The 18270-nt window shown below is 41.9% G+C and overlaps 3 non-coding genes across 3 annotated transcripts; all 3 read right to left on the bottom strand.

Annotated features, from left to right (window-relative positions):
- Nucleotides 1-6692: 6692 nt before the first annotated feature.
- On the bottom strand, nucleotides 6693-6762 carry LOC112312078 (small nucleolar RNA SNORD113/SNORD114 family). Its single transcript, XR_002975527.2, has one exon. It is a non-coding gene; the product is annotated as a small nucleolar RNA SNORD113/SNORD114 family (small nucleolar RNA).
- Nucleotides 6763-7579: 817 nt separating this feature from the next.
- On the bottom strand, nucleotides 7580-7651 carry LOC112312071 (small nucleolar RNA SNORD113/SNORD114 family). Its single transcript, XR_002975525.1, has one exon. It is a non-coding gene; the product is annotated as a small nucleolar RNA SNORD113/SNORD114 family (small nucleolar RNA).
- Nucleotides 7652-11162: 3511 nt separating this feature from the next.
- LOC112312075 (small nucleolar RNA SNORD113/SNORD114 family) lies at nucleotides 11163-11232 on the bottom strand. Its single transcript, XR_002975526.1, has one exon. It is a non-coding gene; the product is annotated as a small nucleolar RNA SNORD113/SNORD114 family (small nucleolar RNA).
- Between the last annotated feature and the right edge of the window lie 7038 nt (nucleotides 11233-18270).

Below are 18270 nucleotides of genomic sequence, written 5' to 3'. Positions count from 1 at the left end.
TTCACACTTCTTGATAATGCGGTGAAACCTTTATTAAAAGACTACAAAACCAAGAGAAGAACTTTGTTGCTCATTCTGCTCTCCAGCTTTCAAAGCATAGAGGCAATGCGCTTAAATCTGCCCAGGGCAATGCCTCCAAGGAAGACAAGACAGAGCTGCTAATTAAAAGATTGACACATTGTATCATTGATCTCTGAATTCCCCCTTTCTTTTAGTCAGCCATTTAGTCAGTAAGTGGTGAATTGAGATCATTTATATTTTATTTTCTCTTAAGGAAATGAACAATATGCCACTGACAGAGAATAGAAATATTGACTATTACTTATCAATGACTATGTCATCTTTGGTTAAATAACAACACTTGTGTATGTATAGCTCCTCATAGAAATTCGTTTTCAATATATAGTAATAGTTTTTTACCTAACCCCATATTTTTATAATTGGACAAAGTTTCACCACCTTCAGATTTGTATCTACTTATGTATTTGTTTGTTTCTTTGAAATAATTACAATGATGAAACTCTGTGAACAGTTTCAATGTGAACTGTGTGACCAACTCTGTTTCAAAAACTGGCCTCAAGGTTACATTTATGCATTAATCAATGTAATGGTTCATATCAATCTAATAATTTACATTACTGTATTTGGCCTTCTTTAATTATATTTAATATTTGGAATGATACAGTGAATACCCTTAGGCAAGCCACTCAAGCCAAAATATTGATGTGACCGCCGAGGGTCTCCAGGCTCCGACCACAAAGAGGCAGCCAGGGGACCGTGGAAGATGCCGACAGCAGCTCACATGGCTCGTTCTGAGGAGCAAGGAGCACGGCAGATAATGACGGAAAGAGACCCGCTCTGCCTGCAGAGAGAGATCCCGCTTCTCCCATGAGGGACCTCAGAGTTCTAGGCACGGGCCCTTGGTCAGCCACACCCCCCCACCCCCGCAGGGGCCCTGCTGACTGGGAAGACCACTGTGTCCCCCTTCATTTCCACGTTACCGACTCATTAATTCACGACTCACTGATGGTAACTTCAGAACCCAAGTGTGGAAAAGCCCAACAAGGCCGTGCTATTTTTAGTAGGACTGGAATCATTCTCACAACAACCTATCTCCACCTCTGATTATTCTCAGTTTTCCTACGTGTATTGAGCAAAATAACAATTCATATTCATGCCATACCTGGGACTAGGGAACCGCTCACCTTCTCTGAGTCTATTTCACACTTTTTGTTACTACAATGAGTATCCTTCTGTGACTCACCCCGACTGTGCCATCCCTAGCCATACCGGTAGCGGTCATGTGCCATGTGCTGCTAATTAAACTTCCGGGTTTCCATAATATCTCAGCAGGATTTCTTGGATAATCACGTATTTTTATCATTGGACAATACTTCACTGCATTCATCTGTATTTACATATTCCTGTGTAGACTTTCGTATCCGCCCCATTATAATAACAGACTGGAAACGCCGGAACACCGACACCAAAAAGAAGACGCTCTAGTGCTCCCGACACGTGTCCACGGCAGCCCTTTACACAGTGGCCGTGGACTCGGTGTCCCTGTGTCGATCTCAGAGTTCAGACTCATGGTCATCGCCCGTGACGCAGATGCCGCCAGGAGTCGTCGGCGATCCCACCGCCCCTCGTTCTCTTCCTAATAGTTTGTTGATTAGATCATTAATTCACTAATAATAACATGTAAACATTGTGATTCACCCAACCCAAGAAGAGTTATTAAATCACTAATCTGTATATATTGTTTTTACATTGGTGTATCTCTTTGATCGATTATCCTGCTTTTCATACGTGGGTTAATCAATATAATGGTTCATATGTCCCATATTTATCACTGGGACTTATTTAATTACCTTTTATAATTTTTAATAATGCAGTGAATTACTTTAAAAAAACACTTAACCAAGAAAATGAAACTTGGACTATTACTCACATCAATCTCCGTCTCCCCATTAGATAGCAGCGACCGGAGGGCCCGTGATGGTGGACAACGCTGAAGCAGCTCACGCGTGTCTGAGAGGCACGGAGCAGAGCAGTGACACACACAGTGAAGGGCTACTGGACACTGACCCTTACTGACCACACTTCACACACTCGGGGTTTAGACACTTCTTCTATCCTACCGTACGCGCAGTTATCCGAACATGGGGAAGAACTCAGTCTGAGACTGACCAGAGCGACACAACAACAGATTCGTACTAACCCATGTCATTACGATCTTAACCAACCAGGAGACCCACGCTACACGTAACTCTCCATAAACACGTCTCTTCTGTTTTTCAACACTGCCCTGGCCTTTACCACATACATTCAGGGTTATGCACTGCCTCACCCTATTCTCTAAATTTTTAAATATTGGTCTAATACTTCACCAATTCCATTACTAATAACGTATCCACGTCTATGAAATCGGCACAAAAATATGACCTTTGTATCGATTTGTTTTCATCCTGACATCTGTCCACAGAAACAATCTGTCTATAAAGTCTGTAAAATTGCTTGCCTAGATTATAAAATTCACATTGACTTCTTTGTATATTTGTTTACTGATGATTTTAATAATCCAATTATAGAACAGAAAAAAGGCATGAACACTAAAACCAAAAACAAGACCCTTATACCAATGCCCCCTGACCCCTGACGATGGCATGACTTTTTTGTCTTAATTTACTTTTTATTGTTTTCTTTAAACACTTGTGATCCCCATGTACCAAAAGTAAAAACCGGTGATTCAATTATCTCAGTTTTTCCCAAGATAGTAAGTACCACTTGCAACAGGAAAAAGGGACCAGGTCCCATTGTTCTCCAGATATGACTCACGCAACGTCCGCAGCCTCCACTGACCCAATACCGTCCTTCTTCTTCATTTATGTTTACGTTGCTTATTGACTAATCACTACTTGTAATTTTAAGCCTGGATGATGCCCCAAACCCCAAGAAGACACTGATATCCCCATTATGTAACTAAAATCATTCTTACATCAATATACCTCTTTCATTAATATTTTCAGGTTTTTTGGAGCAATAACCAATATACCGTTTCATATTAATTCCATATTAATCCATGGACTACCACTGGCCTTCTTTGATTCTATATGGTGCTTTTCAGAAACACGCTAAATACTCTGGAAAAAAATTCACTGAAACCAGAGAGGAATTGCCACTGTCGCTCACCTTGGTCTCTGTGCCGCGGACGTGGCCGTGGCGTGAGAGAAGTGACGCCTGGAGGGACGCTCCCTGAGCTCCAGGAGTCCGTCCCGAGAAGCACACGACACGGTGGAACCAGAGCCAACACTAAAATCTCTCACTCACTGCACCTCCACTTCCACATTTCACTGACTAATGCAGGTATTTAAAATTCATGTGTAGAGTTTTCTCTTAACCTCAAACTTGAGACTGACCCAAAACGACACATTTTCTCTTAATTGTTTTTTCATTAAATGGGATGAGATCGGTTACTAAGATTATACAGGTTTCAAGTGCCCGATTCTGTGCCATGTCATCTGTGCATTGCGCTGTGTGCCCACCACCCAAAGTCAAATCGTCTTCCGTCACCATGTGTTTGACCCCCTTTCCCTTGACTACCCACCCACCCCCTTCCCTCTGCTAGCCGCCATACTGCTGTCCGTGTCTCTGAGTGTTTGTTTGTTTTCCCAGTTTCCTCACTTGTTACTTCCAGTTTCATACCCCACATGAGTGAAACCATGATTCCTGACTTTTCCTGACTTACTTTGCGTAGCAAGGTATTCGCAAGGCAAGTCTGTGGTTCCTGGCCCCACAGAGAGCACCATTGATCCGTGTTTTCTGAATAAACTCAGTGTCTCCCATTTTTTATATTATTTCCTTACTTATCGTGTATGATCAAGTTATGCACAATGGTTTACCCTCTTTTCCTTTATCTATTGTTCATATTTCTGTAATGGTTCTAAATACCCACTAATAACAATACATGTGAATCTACGAAGCCAAAACAAAAGCACAATCATTGTATATTCTTAATGTCCGTCTACAACATCAAAGGTATCGTGGTGGACCTTAGAGCTCAGCACATATTGTTCAAATTGCTACACCACCATCATCGGGCCCTTAGAAGTTTCTCCATTCGCTTGTTTGTATGGATTACCTCATTAATTCAGTGATAATAATATAATATATACAGATTCACAAAAACTTAAGAACAAGACACCTGAATATCCTGAAGTTCGATCTGTGGAAACGTTGCCAACAAAGGTTGTGTGTCGCATATAATCTCAATGTTACATCTACTAACCACGGTAGCGTTTTGTATCATATTTATTACTGGCCAATAGGTACCTTTTTGATAATATTTATTATTTTTAATACTACTGGAAATATCCTGAAACAAGGACGCAAACCAAAACTAGACCTTTGACTTTTACTCACGTCAGTCTCTTTCCTAGTACGAAGGCAACACGGCAGTTTCGATCGTGGAAGCGGGCAAAAGGGACTTGACTACCTCTCCTGGAAAGTACCGAGCAGAGAAGCCGATAAAAACATTGAGACTCGCTCCATTTATTCAGAGTTGTTCCCGTTCGTCTGTATGGTCACTTAGACATTAATGTATGATAGTATTTATTTACTTTTAACTTCATAAAATAACCTCAAACCTGCAACTGACTTAGGCAATAATTGACAATTACATTTCATTATTTTTATGAACTTTAGACAAAGACATAACACCCTTGGTCCACTTAGTATTCTTTCTAATGCTTATTAATATTCTTTTACCTTGCTACATATTTATCAAAGAATAATGCTTCACCCTCTCCATCTTTCTTCATTTATACATTTATTTTATACACTTTGTAAGTATTATTAAAATTGTGACTCCAAAGACCAACCCAGATGTGTGTGCCTGACTCCGGTCTGTAGGGTCCCTGGACGCCTGGGGAGTGAACTAGTGACATTTAGTGTGGCCGAGTTCCAGGCACACAACCAGTCGTCACCATGGATCCCCGACTGTCCCTCTGTCTTTTCAGTCTCATAAACATTTATTAATTAACAAAGAAATAATCATTAAAATCATCTCCACACAGGATACGCTGATTTCCACATTCTATTTACAAATTAGCAATAAAATGCTTCTAATAAATTTGATATTTTACACTGGGCTATTTCCACCTTCCCTGGTCCTATTGAATTGTCTTTGGGAAACACAGGGCATACCCGTAAACAAACCACTCAAACTAAGACAATAACTTTGACTATTACTCACATGATTTCCACACTCCTGTCACGCAGACGGAAACCGAGAGCACGGGACCGTGGAGAAATGTCACGTTCAGCTGGACAGCATCCATTCCGAGGAGAAGAGGGCCGAGCAGATGGTAAAAACAGAGACTTCCTTCCACTGACCCTTATTTTACATCTTCCACGGAGGCAGGCAGGCATTTGTCACTGAGGTCTACTTACCTCATTGTCTTTTGCGAAAACAAAGTACCTTGAACTTCCCGCTGACCCACAACATAAACACTGTTTATAATTGACCCTGGCTACACAGCACCTTTCGCCAAAGAGTCATGTGCCACTTATGTCCCTTTGGACGTCACATTTTCCAGTATGTTAGTAGGATTTACTGCTGCCCCACACATTTTGAATTGGACAAGGCAACGGCCATTCAGCTTTATTTTTGTAGATTTACATTTCTTCACTGATCATCATTGACCCAAATCTACGCAGGAATGAAAACGCACACAGAAGACCTCACGGTTTGTGCCGAACCCCAGACAGGCAGCGGTCACCATCTGTGCCCCGTACACTAGCTGTCCTCATCACCAGCCCAGAAGACCACTTCGTCTTCATTCATTTCTCAATGGCTTAGTAATCAGTTCATTAATTCACTCATGAAAACTTTAAAACTCTATGACCCCCCAGTAGCTCAACAAGACCTTAATATCCCTACTGTGTATCAAGAAACATTCCTACATCAGTATCTCCATCATTATCCTCAGTTTTTTAATGTGTTCCAATCAGTAGAACGCTTCTTACTAATCCCATAGTTGTTACCAGGATACGGTTTCCTGTCTTTGATTCTACTTCACATCTCTTATTACTACAGTGAACACCACCCTGAGGCGAGACACCGGGGCCCAGGGAAGAACTTGCACCATTACTCACACTGGCCGACTCCAAGGCTCTTGACCAGGGAAGAGGCCTTCAGGGAGGTCCCGTGTGTCTGTCCTGAGAAGCATAAAGCAAATGATAAGAGATAGTCGGGACGTTTCACCATTGCCCCTTGCTTTTCACACTTCGTTTAGCCGAGAGTTTGAGCATCATTAACTGGGCGTGGCTGTTTCCTCCCCTAAGGAAAAGAGCGACATCGATCTTGCAAACTGGCCCAGAACCTGAACACTGTCTGTGACTTACACTGTTTATCATCCTTGCACAGGGGACAGCCATGGGCCATTTACTTCTAATGGAACTTCAGGATTTCCATAACCATCCATAGTATTTCTTGCATAATCACATAATTTTGTATCATTGGACAATGCTTCCCTGCGCTCATCTTTATTCTTTATAGATTCTCACATTTATCCAATTACAATAGAATGAAAATGCGGTGAGGACTATAACCGAAACCAAATTCTCGTGTGTTCCTGCCATCTGTCCAGGGGAACCCTCCACCCAGTGGGGATGAACCCCATTCTTACATGCCGAACCTCAGAGTTAGATACGCATTCACTGTGCGTGTGTCTTACGCCACCAGTCCTCATCATCGATCCAGTATCGTCTCTTTTCCTTCAGTCACTTCTATAGGTCTATTGATTAAATCATTAATTTACTAATAATGATTTCTGAACACTGATAAAAAAAATCCCTAGCAGAGTCTTTATATCTCTATTCTGTACATAGATTATTCTCATATCAATGTATGTCTTTCATTAATTATCACTTTTCCATTGGATTAAATCAATATAACGTTTCATATATCCCATACTTATCACTGAGAGGCAGTTGCCATCTTTAATTATATTTCAGACTTGCTAATAATTCAGTAAGTTATCTTTTTAAAAATCATGGAAATCAAGAAAGTAATTTTTCCTATTACTCACATTAACCTGTGTCTTCTCATACGGAGGCAGCCATACAGCTCCTGACCGTGGAGGAGGCTGAAATCACCCAAATGCGGCCGATCTGAGAAGTACAGGACAAAACGGATAATAAAGAAGGTTTAGACGTTATGCCACTGGTCGTTGCACCCACCTGTCCCGTCACTTAGTCATTTGCGTAACCAGTGGACTAGGACTGTGTGTATTTTAGTTTCTCCTGAGTGAATGAACCGCGCTGATGCGACCACTGGCAGACATGACCACTGGCTGCTACGCATCGACGCCTCTGTCCGCTGTGGTCCAAGAGCCGTGACCTTGTGCCACATCATTCCTTTTCAGTGTCAGGGTTTATACACACATGGACGCTGCTCCTTGCCTAGCCACCTATTTTTATAATTGGACAATATTTCACCGCCTTCATCTTTATTTCATGTTTGTTCAATGATTACTTCATTGATCCAATGATAAAAATAGACTAGATTTCTTTTATATTGGACCTCAGAGTTCCAGACACGTAGTCATAGTATATGACTCATACGCCACCCTTAGTCATCATTGATCCAATATTGTCTTTTCCTTCCATCATCTCTACACTATTTATCGGCTAATTCATTAATTTACTAACGGTAATGTTAAATGCTATTATTCACGATGCCCAAGATGAGTTGTGGTGTTCTTCATCTGTATATAGGTTCATTCTCACATCAGTAATTTTTATTATCTTAAATTTCATGTATGTAATAATTAGTATAATGTCTCATTAATTCAATAGTTCTAACTGGGCTATAGTTCACAAATCTTGACTCCATACGGCACTTTTTAAAAATATAAGTAGCCTTAAAAAACAAGGTTGAAACCAAAACAAGCATCTGGACTACTACTCACATGGGTCTCGGTGCCAGCAACGCTGAGGTGGGGTCAGGCCAGAGCGCCGCCAGCGTGGGGAATGCCCCTCAGCTCCGGAGGTCCCTGCGCAGAAGCACGCGGCGCAGAGGGTGATGAACTGAGACCGGCCACTGACCCTCGCTTTCCACCTTTCGCCGACTCGTCCAGCATTTCCGGATCATTCACGATGCCCACGCATTTTCCTCTCAGCGGGACGACGTCGAAGTCGGGCGGGGCCCTGCGAAAGTGAACGGCTGTTCCCCATCCACGTCAACACCAGCCCGGGGCCCCACCTGGGTCCCTGATTCCCTCATGGGCATCAGCATTTCCAACTTCATTAATATTTCTAGCCTCACCACGAGTGTTCATAGGTGGATAATACAGTGCTGCACCCTTTCCGCTTTCCCTATTATTGATTGATTTTTACCTGTCTTTATTGATTCTACAACTGACCCATTATAATGAATCTAAATCCACAAGCTCAGAACAAGGACACGATCTTTGCATCTTTCTAACAGCTGTCTGCAGGGTCAAACACAACAGGGGGAGGCTGCTGTCCCCAAGGGCCTCGGATACCCAGACACGTGTTCTTCCCCGTCTGTGACTTACCCGCCACCAGTCGCCGTCCGTGGTGCATTAAAGGCCCAATGGTCTTCACTCGTTTCTCCAGTTGTTATCGACAAAATTGTTCATTAAAAATACTAAAATAAACATATGGTTCCAAAACACTAAGGAATAAGGCGTTTGAACGTCCCTAAATCCTGCTGCAGACGCTTTGCCAGCCTACGTTAGATGTCTTCCATCAATCAACCTCAATGTCACATATTAAGTTAACCGACAGAATGTTTTTATATCATAGTTATCGCTGGGCTGTAGTTGACTTTTTTTATCATTTGTTACTTTTTAATGATACCATGAATACGCTGAAACAAGTGGCCCAAACCAGAACAAAATTTGACCTGACTCACCCTGGTTTCCTAAAAGAAAGAGAACGTGACTTCAGCCTTGACCGCAACAGAACGCCATCGGCCGAGCACCTGTTCTGCAGAGTGCCAAACAGAGGAGGGGAGGGAGGGGTTGAGGCTGATCCATATATACATTCCGCCATCACTACACAGCCATTCAGGCATTTATTCACTCGTGAAAATATTTATGTATTTTTATCTTAAAAATAAACTTAAACCTCGCATCTGAGTCAGGCGATCGCCGACTACGACATTCCATTGTCTCTGTCATCGACCACCGTCAACGACGCGAAACACTGTGTCCTCTCACACCCCTTGAGGGGCCGTGGATGCGCGTCCCCTCATTGCACACGTGCCAAAGAAAAACACTTCAACCTCCTCATCCTTTTTCATTTATACGCTTGGTCATTTACTCTACCTCTAATACTTCTATAAATTAATCACTAAAATTCATGAACACAAAGACTAAGAGCAAAACCCTTTCAGTTTCCCAGCTCCGTGCAGGGGTTCCCCATGACACACCGACGTGGGCCAGATTACTTTCGTGCCGCCCTCAGAGTTCCAGAGACACAGTCACCATCATATGCGACTCGTGTGCCAACAGTGACCGCTGTTAATCCAGTAACTCACTAACTGTAATTTTAAAGCTACGTGACTCACAAAAGGCCAAGGAAGGGACTGAGATCCTTAATATGTACATAGAATCATTCTCGCACCAATACAGCTATCATTAAGTATTTTGCTTTTCATCAGTAATTTAATCAATGCGACTCTTTCCATTAAACCCGTATTGGTCACTGGGACCCAGTTCAACTTCCTTGATGCCATTTCCTACTTTTTATTAAAACAGTGGTTTTCCACAGGCACAACCCCGGAACAAGGTAAGAACTTGACTGTTACTCACACTCGTCTCCCAGATCCCAGAACTGAAATGTAACCCCAGGGCTCTTGGTCAAGAAAGAATCCTGAAAGCGGGTGGAATTTTTCCACTCTGGGGAGCATAAAGCAGAGAAGATGATAAAAATAGTTGAGACATTCTCTCCATTGACATTTGCTTCTTAGCTCTCATTTATTCAGCCACAGGGCAATCATGCAATAATTGTCCCCTTATCAGAAAGAGCAGTGTTGATCTTGCAAACCGACCCAGCATCTGAGCATTGTCTGTGACTTATGTCATCCTTATAGAGCTCACAGTCACGTGCCACTGACTTCTAATCGAACTCCAGGGTACTCATAATATAGTAACAGTATTTCTTGCAAAACCGCATATTTTTATAGTTGGACACTGCCACACTCCTTTACATATTCATTCATTCCTTCATTCTCACATTTATCCAGTTGCAGACACCAGCGATATCTGACCCAATATCGTTTCCTAAATCCATCTCTAATTGTTTATTTGCTAATTCACTAATTCACACATAATTTTCAATGCTACCATTCACAAAAACAAGAAGGGCTTGTACGTCCCTAATCTGCCCAGAGGTTATTCTCACATCAGTGTCTCTCTTTCTTAATTATCCTCAGGTTTCCACATGTGGATTAGTCACTATAACGACTTACCTGTCCCATGTTTATCACTGGGAGACATTGCCTCCTTTAATTGTATCTTGTACTTTTTAATAATTCAGTGAGTTACTTTAAAAAAAACACTTAACCCAAGAAAATAACTTTCCCCGTCACTCACATTAATCTCCGTGCATTCACTGTACAGAGGCTGCCACGGGGATTGTGCCCACGGGGAATACACTTAATTCAGCTTGAAGGAACCGTTCTGAGAAGTAGAGAACACAGGTGATAAAAAAAGAATGAGATTATGTTCATAAATCCCTGAATCCCAGCCCTCAAGCCGATCATTATCAAGCAGTGAATTGAAATAACGTGTATTTTATTTTCTCTAAGTAAATGAACAATATCGATGTAGCCACTGAGACAGAACATAAACATTCACTATTGTTTATCAATAATTGTGTCATCCTTCATCAAAAAGTGACACCCTTGCATTTTAAATATGCGTGAATCCTACTCCTCGCCTAACCACATATTTTTATAATTGGACAATACTTCACTTCCGTCATCTTTACTTATATATTGATTTGATTGATCCAATTATAAAAATAGAAAGAAAATGCATGAACATAAAGAAGAAAAACAAAATCTTTGTATATTCCGACTGTCTGTCTACAGAACCACCTCAAACAGGACAGTGGCCACATGGCACTTGTTGGACCTCAGAGTTGGACACGTAGTCATTGTGTATGACTCAGACGCCACCAGTGGTCATCATTGATCCAATATTGCCCCTATGCTTTCATTCATTTCTACATTGCTTATTGACTAGTTCATTAACTCACTAACAATGTTAAAACCCTGCTTTTCACAAACACAGGAAGAGCCACGATACCCTTACTCTGTAAAGAGAATCATTCTCACATCAATGTCTTTTTTAAATCATGCTGCTATTCATTTATACATTAATCAATATAGTGTATCATAAAATTCAATATTTGTTCTGAGCTGCCATTGGCCTTCTACGATTCTATATGAAACTTCTGAATAACGGACTAAAGACTCTGAGAGAAAAGTCACTGAGATCAAGACAAGAACTTCGACCATCACTCACCTTGGTCCGTGTGCCCCTCGGGGATGCGCAGTCAGAGCCTCCGCCATGGAACACGCTTACTTGTCCATTCTGAAAGTGCAAAGCACAGTCAGTCACAGAAAGTCAATAAATAAAATTTTTATTCCCACAGGGTCTTAATTTCCACAATTGTGCTTATTCAGTCATTTAGAATATTTATAAATTTTTCATAATGGAGACTATTTTTTCTTTTAACAAAAAGAACAACCTCAAACTTGAGACTGATCCAGAACAACAAAATTAACTCTTAATTATTCATGCCTTATGGCTCTTTCCCGAAGAGGTGAGGTCCTTGATCCATTTATTTCTTAATGGGTATCAGTGTTCACAATTTTTATTAATAGTTCTTGTCTCATCACATGTGTTTAAAGTTAGATAATGCACTTTTTCTTCTGCAACTATTATTTATATATTTTTAATAATGGTATCATTGATCCATTGATAAAACTAAATCTAAACCTAATAATCCAAAATAAGGACATGATTTTTATGCATTCTTAACATCTATAAATTGGATCAAATAAACAGAGAAAATCGAGCCTGATTTGTGTCGGGCCTCAGGACTCCGGACATATATTATCATTCAGCACCCGAGACTCAATGGCCACCAGTCGTTATCTGCGGCTCGTTAAAGGCTCACTTTCAGTTCATCCACTTATACATTTGGATCAATTGAATCATTGCTTCAGCATAATTGTAAAATAACACATGATTAACAAAAACCAAAGGACAACACATTTGAGTATCTGTAACTACCTTCTATAGAATCATGCCGAAGTAGACTCTTAAATTCCTATCAATGTTACCCCTTTTTTGTTTGTTTTCAAGTCATACAGTCTCTGCCCTGTTTTAAATATTTCCCCATCTGTGAATGCATTTCTAAACACTATGATGGTTGAGTTTTGCAGTGTTCAGATCTTGCACAAGTAGAATAACACTGCGGGCCTCCTTCTGCTTCCTTCTTAGCTCGCTCAGCCTAGTGACTGAAACCCATTCATGTGGGCTTGTGGACATATAGTTTACTTACTGGGTTTTTACTTTCAATTTTATTTTTATACTGGTTTCAGGTCATAGCTGAATGGTTAGACAATCGCGTACTTTACACCGTGTTCCCCTCAATATTCCTACTACAAGCGGCATCCCGCACACTTCTCGCCATGCTGGTGACTGTACCGCCTGGGCCGCACTTGACACGCAGTGACTATTCTGTAATATCCAATTCGTACGTCGTAATCTGCCACCTCTTTCACCCGGTCCCCCCACCACCTTCCTCTCTGGGTGTTTTGTTTTGAGGTCTAGCTGTAATTCTTCCTGTGGCTGTGCCAGGAGGCAAAGTGTGTTGACCTACGCCCCCATCTTGATGGGAAGTTCACTTATTTTATCTTCTACGAAGTAAACAATGCGGGATCTTGCCCCGACACAGAACGTGAACACTGAGTCTTACCGAACGCTGTCTAACATCCTGAGCCAAAAGGTTCCCCCTTACAGCATCGCCTTCCTAATGAACCTTGGTCTTTCCAATCCACGTTAACATTCACTCTATTATAGGAAGTTTGCCTAATCACAAATCTTCACAATTGGACAAGACTTCATTGTCTTCATTTTTACTGATTTACACACGTTTGTACTGATCATTTCACTGATCCGATTATGAAATCAGAAACGTACACACATAAGCACCTATACCCACGTCCTTGTGTCCCTGGCCTCTGCCTACAGGATCTCTCCTGGCAGGACAACGGACCACATTCCGCTGAGCTGGACGGCAGAGTCCCAGACGCATAGTCACCGTGTACGCCACCAGGAGCCATCACTGATCCTCACTGGGCCTCCCTCCTTCATTCGGTGTAATTAGTATTCACTTATTGACCGGTTAATCCAGTCATTATAATTATTTATCAATCAGTTAATTCAGTGACTACAATTTGTAAAAAATGATTATGCACAGGAATCCATGAAGAATCTAGATATCCCTCATATAGATTTAGAATCATGTTCATATCAATATCTCTCATTACTTATTCAATTTGTACTATGTTCATTAATCAGTATAATGCTTCATATTAATCCCCTATTTCTCAGTGGGCTATTTGGATTTCATTGATTACAGTTTTCAACAACGCAGTAAACCCTTCAGGTAGTGGAACTGAACTCTGACTATTACTCACATGGTCCCCACGCTCTGAGCTCTGCACGCAACCCGAGAGCCCGTGACCATGGAAGATGCCTAATCAGCCCAAGAGCGTTCATTCTCCAGAGTGCAGAGCAGAGCTCCTGATGAAAAACAAGGAACACGAACGGAGGACTCACGGTCATAGACAAGGGGGTGGGGACTGACTGTGGGGGGTGGGCAGGGCAGGGGAGAGCAACAGCGAAAAAGGTGGGACAACTGTAACTGAGCAACAATAAAAAAATTGCATAATCCTATAAAAAATTAGAACTTTCTCTCCACTGATCCTTGTTTTCTGCATTTTATTTCTTTATTTAGACATTCATTAATTTTTTATAATGCAGTGTATTTTCTTTTAACAAAAGAAAACCTTGAACTCGACACTGGCCCAGGCAATGGTTTTGAGTCTTACTCGTGGTGTCTACATGGTTCTCAGGCCAAAGAGTAAATGCCTCTTCCTCTCACTGTTTTAATAAGTGTGATTCTAATTTTACTGAGAACAGTCTTGCCTCACTTCGTATGTTCCCAGCTGGACAATGATTCGCTCTCTTCTCATTAGCTGTTGATTACATTCCTAATAGTTTTGATTACTGATTCATTGGTAACAATAAGTCCACATCTATAAATTCAAAATAAGAATTTGATCGTTGTATACTCCCGATATCGACAACGGAAAGGAAAGCAGACTCTGTCGTTTGCGGACTCAAGAGTGACAGACATCCAGTGGCCACCGAGCACAGCTCCTGCACGGCCAGTCATCGTCATTGGTCCATGGTTGGGTCTCTTCATCTCCCTTTGTTTCTACGTCTGTGATGATTAAGCCACTAACTCAATAATAACCCAGTAAACACAATAAAAATCAACACAGGACTCATGAGATCACGAGACAAAGACCCCTGAATAAGCCTCACTTGTGTACCACACAGCTTGTATCTGCTTCATTCCTTGGCCCCAATGGTGCACATCAGCATAGTACTTCGTATTTGTCACCAACCCACAGTTACCTTTTTATTACATTTGCTACTTTATAGTAACACCATGACTGCTCTTTTGAGAAATCATCCAGGCCAGGTAAGCTCGTTGACAAGTATTCACGTTGGTCTCTTTTCTGACACGCGGGTGATGAGGTGTCAATCCCTCCCAGAGGCAGAAGTCAGCTCAGCGCGCTCGTCCTAAAAAGTGCAAGGAGATAATGCAAAAAAGACGCTGATTACTTTTATAATTTAATGTAGATATACTCGTTAAAATTTAAAAGTATCCCCACAGGAATATAATTAGAATGAACATATAGCAAAGTAGTAGAGAAAATAGTTAAATTAATAAACGAACAAACATAACTAATCAAAAGTAATTTGGGAAGGGAGGGAAAGAGAGAAACACAGAGAAGACACCGCTGGAAATGCGTAAATACGTGCCAACATCTTGGCCATCACAGAAAGGTGCAACAACAGATTATCCAGATGTCACGAGTAATCAGACTGTATTTTTAAAATTCAACTGCAGAGACATTTTCTCCGTTGTGCCATATTTTCCACTCTTCATTTACAGACTCATATGGGCATTTATTAGCTTCTGGTGATATTTATTTATTGTTCATTTAATAAACTGAACTTCAAACTAATTCCTGGCATAGGACAATCATCATTACCTGTCAGTGTGGGCGCCGACCTTCGTCACCCACTTAATCCATGTGGCCGTTTCTTCACCTTTTCCCCTTCCTATTGATATTCATTTTCATTATTACATCTTTTATTGATGAATAAATCGCCGCTCTCGTCATCTTTATTCGTTTGTACATTTGCCTATTTATTCTGCCTTGAAATCTTTAATAATAATATTTTTAAAATTCATGAACTTGAAGACAAGAGCAAGAGCCTTCCGTGTCCCTGACATCTGTCCACGGGCCCCCGTCCTAACGGGCACGCGCACTGCATGCCCCCTTGAGACGTCCCCAGTCCCGACACCTGCTCAGCCTGTACGCGTCATGTGGCCCAGGAGGCGTCGTTGGTCCAAGCCTGGCCTTCACTGTCTACTACCATACACATTTGTTCTTGTCTAATTCATTAATAAAGAAATACACGTAAGTCACAAAAAGCCAAGAGTCAGACTCTTGACGACCTCTGGCATCCATCTATACAACCACATCCAGTAAGACCCGATCCCTTTCACAAACTGAGCTCATGTATGGATTCGTCTGTGGATTAATCAACATAACGTTTCGTGTTACTCTGATATTTAACATGGACGTGTCTCATCCTCTTTGATTATGTCAACACTTTTGAATAATACAGTGAAAACCCTTTTTGAAGAAAAACACTTAAACAGAGAGAAATATTGGCTATTTCTCACGGGGGTCCCTGTGCCCCCAATGCCACCGCAATCACAGAGCCCCAACCACGGATACCGTGCGGCAGCCAGGTGCATCCACCCTCCAACCCTACAGAGTACACAGCACACCAGAGGCACGGAAGAGATCGGACGTCACCTCCAGGGGCCCTGATGCCGCCGTTACTGAGGCAGCCATGCGGGTAGGTAGTAACCTGTGATCACATCCATTTTACTTCCTCTTAGGTGACTGAACACTATCATTGCCGCCACTCACGTGACACGAATGTGGCTCCTCGTGACTGCCTACATCATATTCACCCAAGAGGGTGGCATGTCATGCTCTCCGTTTTCACTCATCATAATGGGTGAAGGGGTCATCATAAGGGGTCACAGTATCATAATGTATTTCTTACTGGACCACACAGTTTTATCAATGGACGATGCTTCACCCCATCCTCTTCACTTGTAGCGTGTTCATAGGTATGTTCACTGCTTCGATTATGTTAACAGAATACAAATGAGTGAAAACAAAGGCAACGAAGGGCTCTATACATCCTGCCGTCGGTGGAGGCCCGTCACAGCCGAGTTTCTCCTCCGTCTATTTATTCATCTCTCTTCAATGATTCCCACGTTGATTCATCAATGATAATACACCTAACTCTACAAACCCCAGATAAGAACATGACCTTTGGACGTTTCTGATGTCTGTCTACAGCGTCGTTCCCAGAGGGGGACTGGACTCATTACGGGATGTGTTGTGTTGGGTCTCAGTTTCAGTCACTTCTTTGTTATCTGTGACTCACCCTCCGCCGTCTTCCTCCCTGGCCCATGACTGGGTCGCTTTTCTGTTCCTTCAAGTCTACATTTGTATCCACTAAATCATTAATTACTTGACGACAACAAAATAAGTACAGGACTCACAAAAAATAAAACAAGAGGAAGGTCCTTCATTGTCTCTGCCACCTGTCTGTACAACCACCTCCTCTGTCATCAAGCTCAGAGCGACATTACCAAATAATGACCATGTTTCGTGTCATAATTATGATTGGACAAGAGTTAACTTCTGATTAATTTAATAGTTTGAGAAATACTGTGCGTACCGCTAACTGGGCGACCTGAATGAAGCCAAGATCTTTGGCCATTCATTACTCACGTTGAGTCTCTGTCTTGACACAGAGGCCGCGTGACCGCCTTGGTGATGGCAGAGGCGGACACCAGCTCAGCATCTGCCCTGAGAAGTACAAGCAGAGAAGGTGATAAGAACACTGAGACCGACTCTCCGTTGACCCACTGTTGCCACCATTCATGTACATAGTCCTTCGGGTATTTCAATGAGTACTAGTGATATGTATTTATTTTTTTCTTCAACCGAATGTCAAAATTGTAACTATTACTTATCACTGTCTATAGACTATATCATGCTTAGTCAAGACGTAATACACCTGGTTCATTTAGTATTCATGCTGACCAATTAATATCAATTTTATTTATTACATAGTTTAGCAATAAACAACGCTTCACCCTTTCATCTTTATTCATTTATTTGTTCGTGTATTCTGCCATTGATTTTTTTGTAATAATATTTGGACCCCAAAGGTCCAGACACATAATATTCACTGTATGTGTCACCCACCGGTCACGATCATTTGTCCAGGTTTTGCCTTCTTATTCCTCATCTTTTTAGGCTAATTCAATAATTTACCAATAATCACAAAATAAATTCACTAATCACAAAAACCCAAGAAGTTTCCTGAAACTCCCAAACATCTGTCTATAGAATTATTTCCTACAGAGACTACATGTCTTCCTGCACGTGTCCTTGAAGTTTAACATACCCATCAGCCACCGTCACGCTCTCTATCGACACCAGCTGCATCACGAGGCTACGGTTGGTTTTGGGGATTGTATCTCACAGGTCTTTAAACAGTGAGTGCCCTTGGGCCAGCCACCCAGAGCTCAACAAGAAATGGCACTGTGACTCACAGCGGTCCCCACGCAGAGGCCACCGTACGACTTGGGGACCGCGGCAGGGCCTTGCAGGGCATCGAGCACCCACCCGCCCTGAGGAGTGTGAAGCAGAGCAGACAGTAAAAGGCGGAGACCGTCTCTCTGTGGGTCGCCACTTTCCACCTCTCGTTTTCTTAAGTCATAGAAATGTTTACTCATCGATGCGAAAAATCATGTCTCTTCTCC

The sequence above is a fragment of the Desmodus rotundus genome, chromosome 7 (genome assembly GCF_022682495.2).
Source record: "Desmodus rotundus isolate HL8 chromosome 7, HLdesRot8A.1, whole genome shotgun sequence".
NCBI classification, from domain to species: domain Eukaryota; kingdom Metazoa; phylum Chordata; class Mammalia; order Chiroptera; family Phyllostomidae; genus Desmodus; species Desmodus rotundus.
This window is presented reverse-complemented; position numbering and strand designations above follow the sequence as displayed.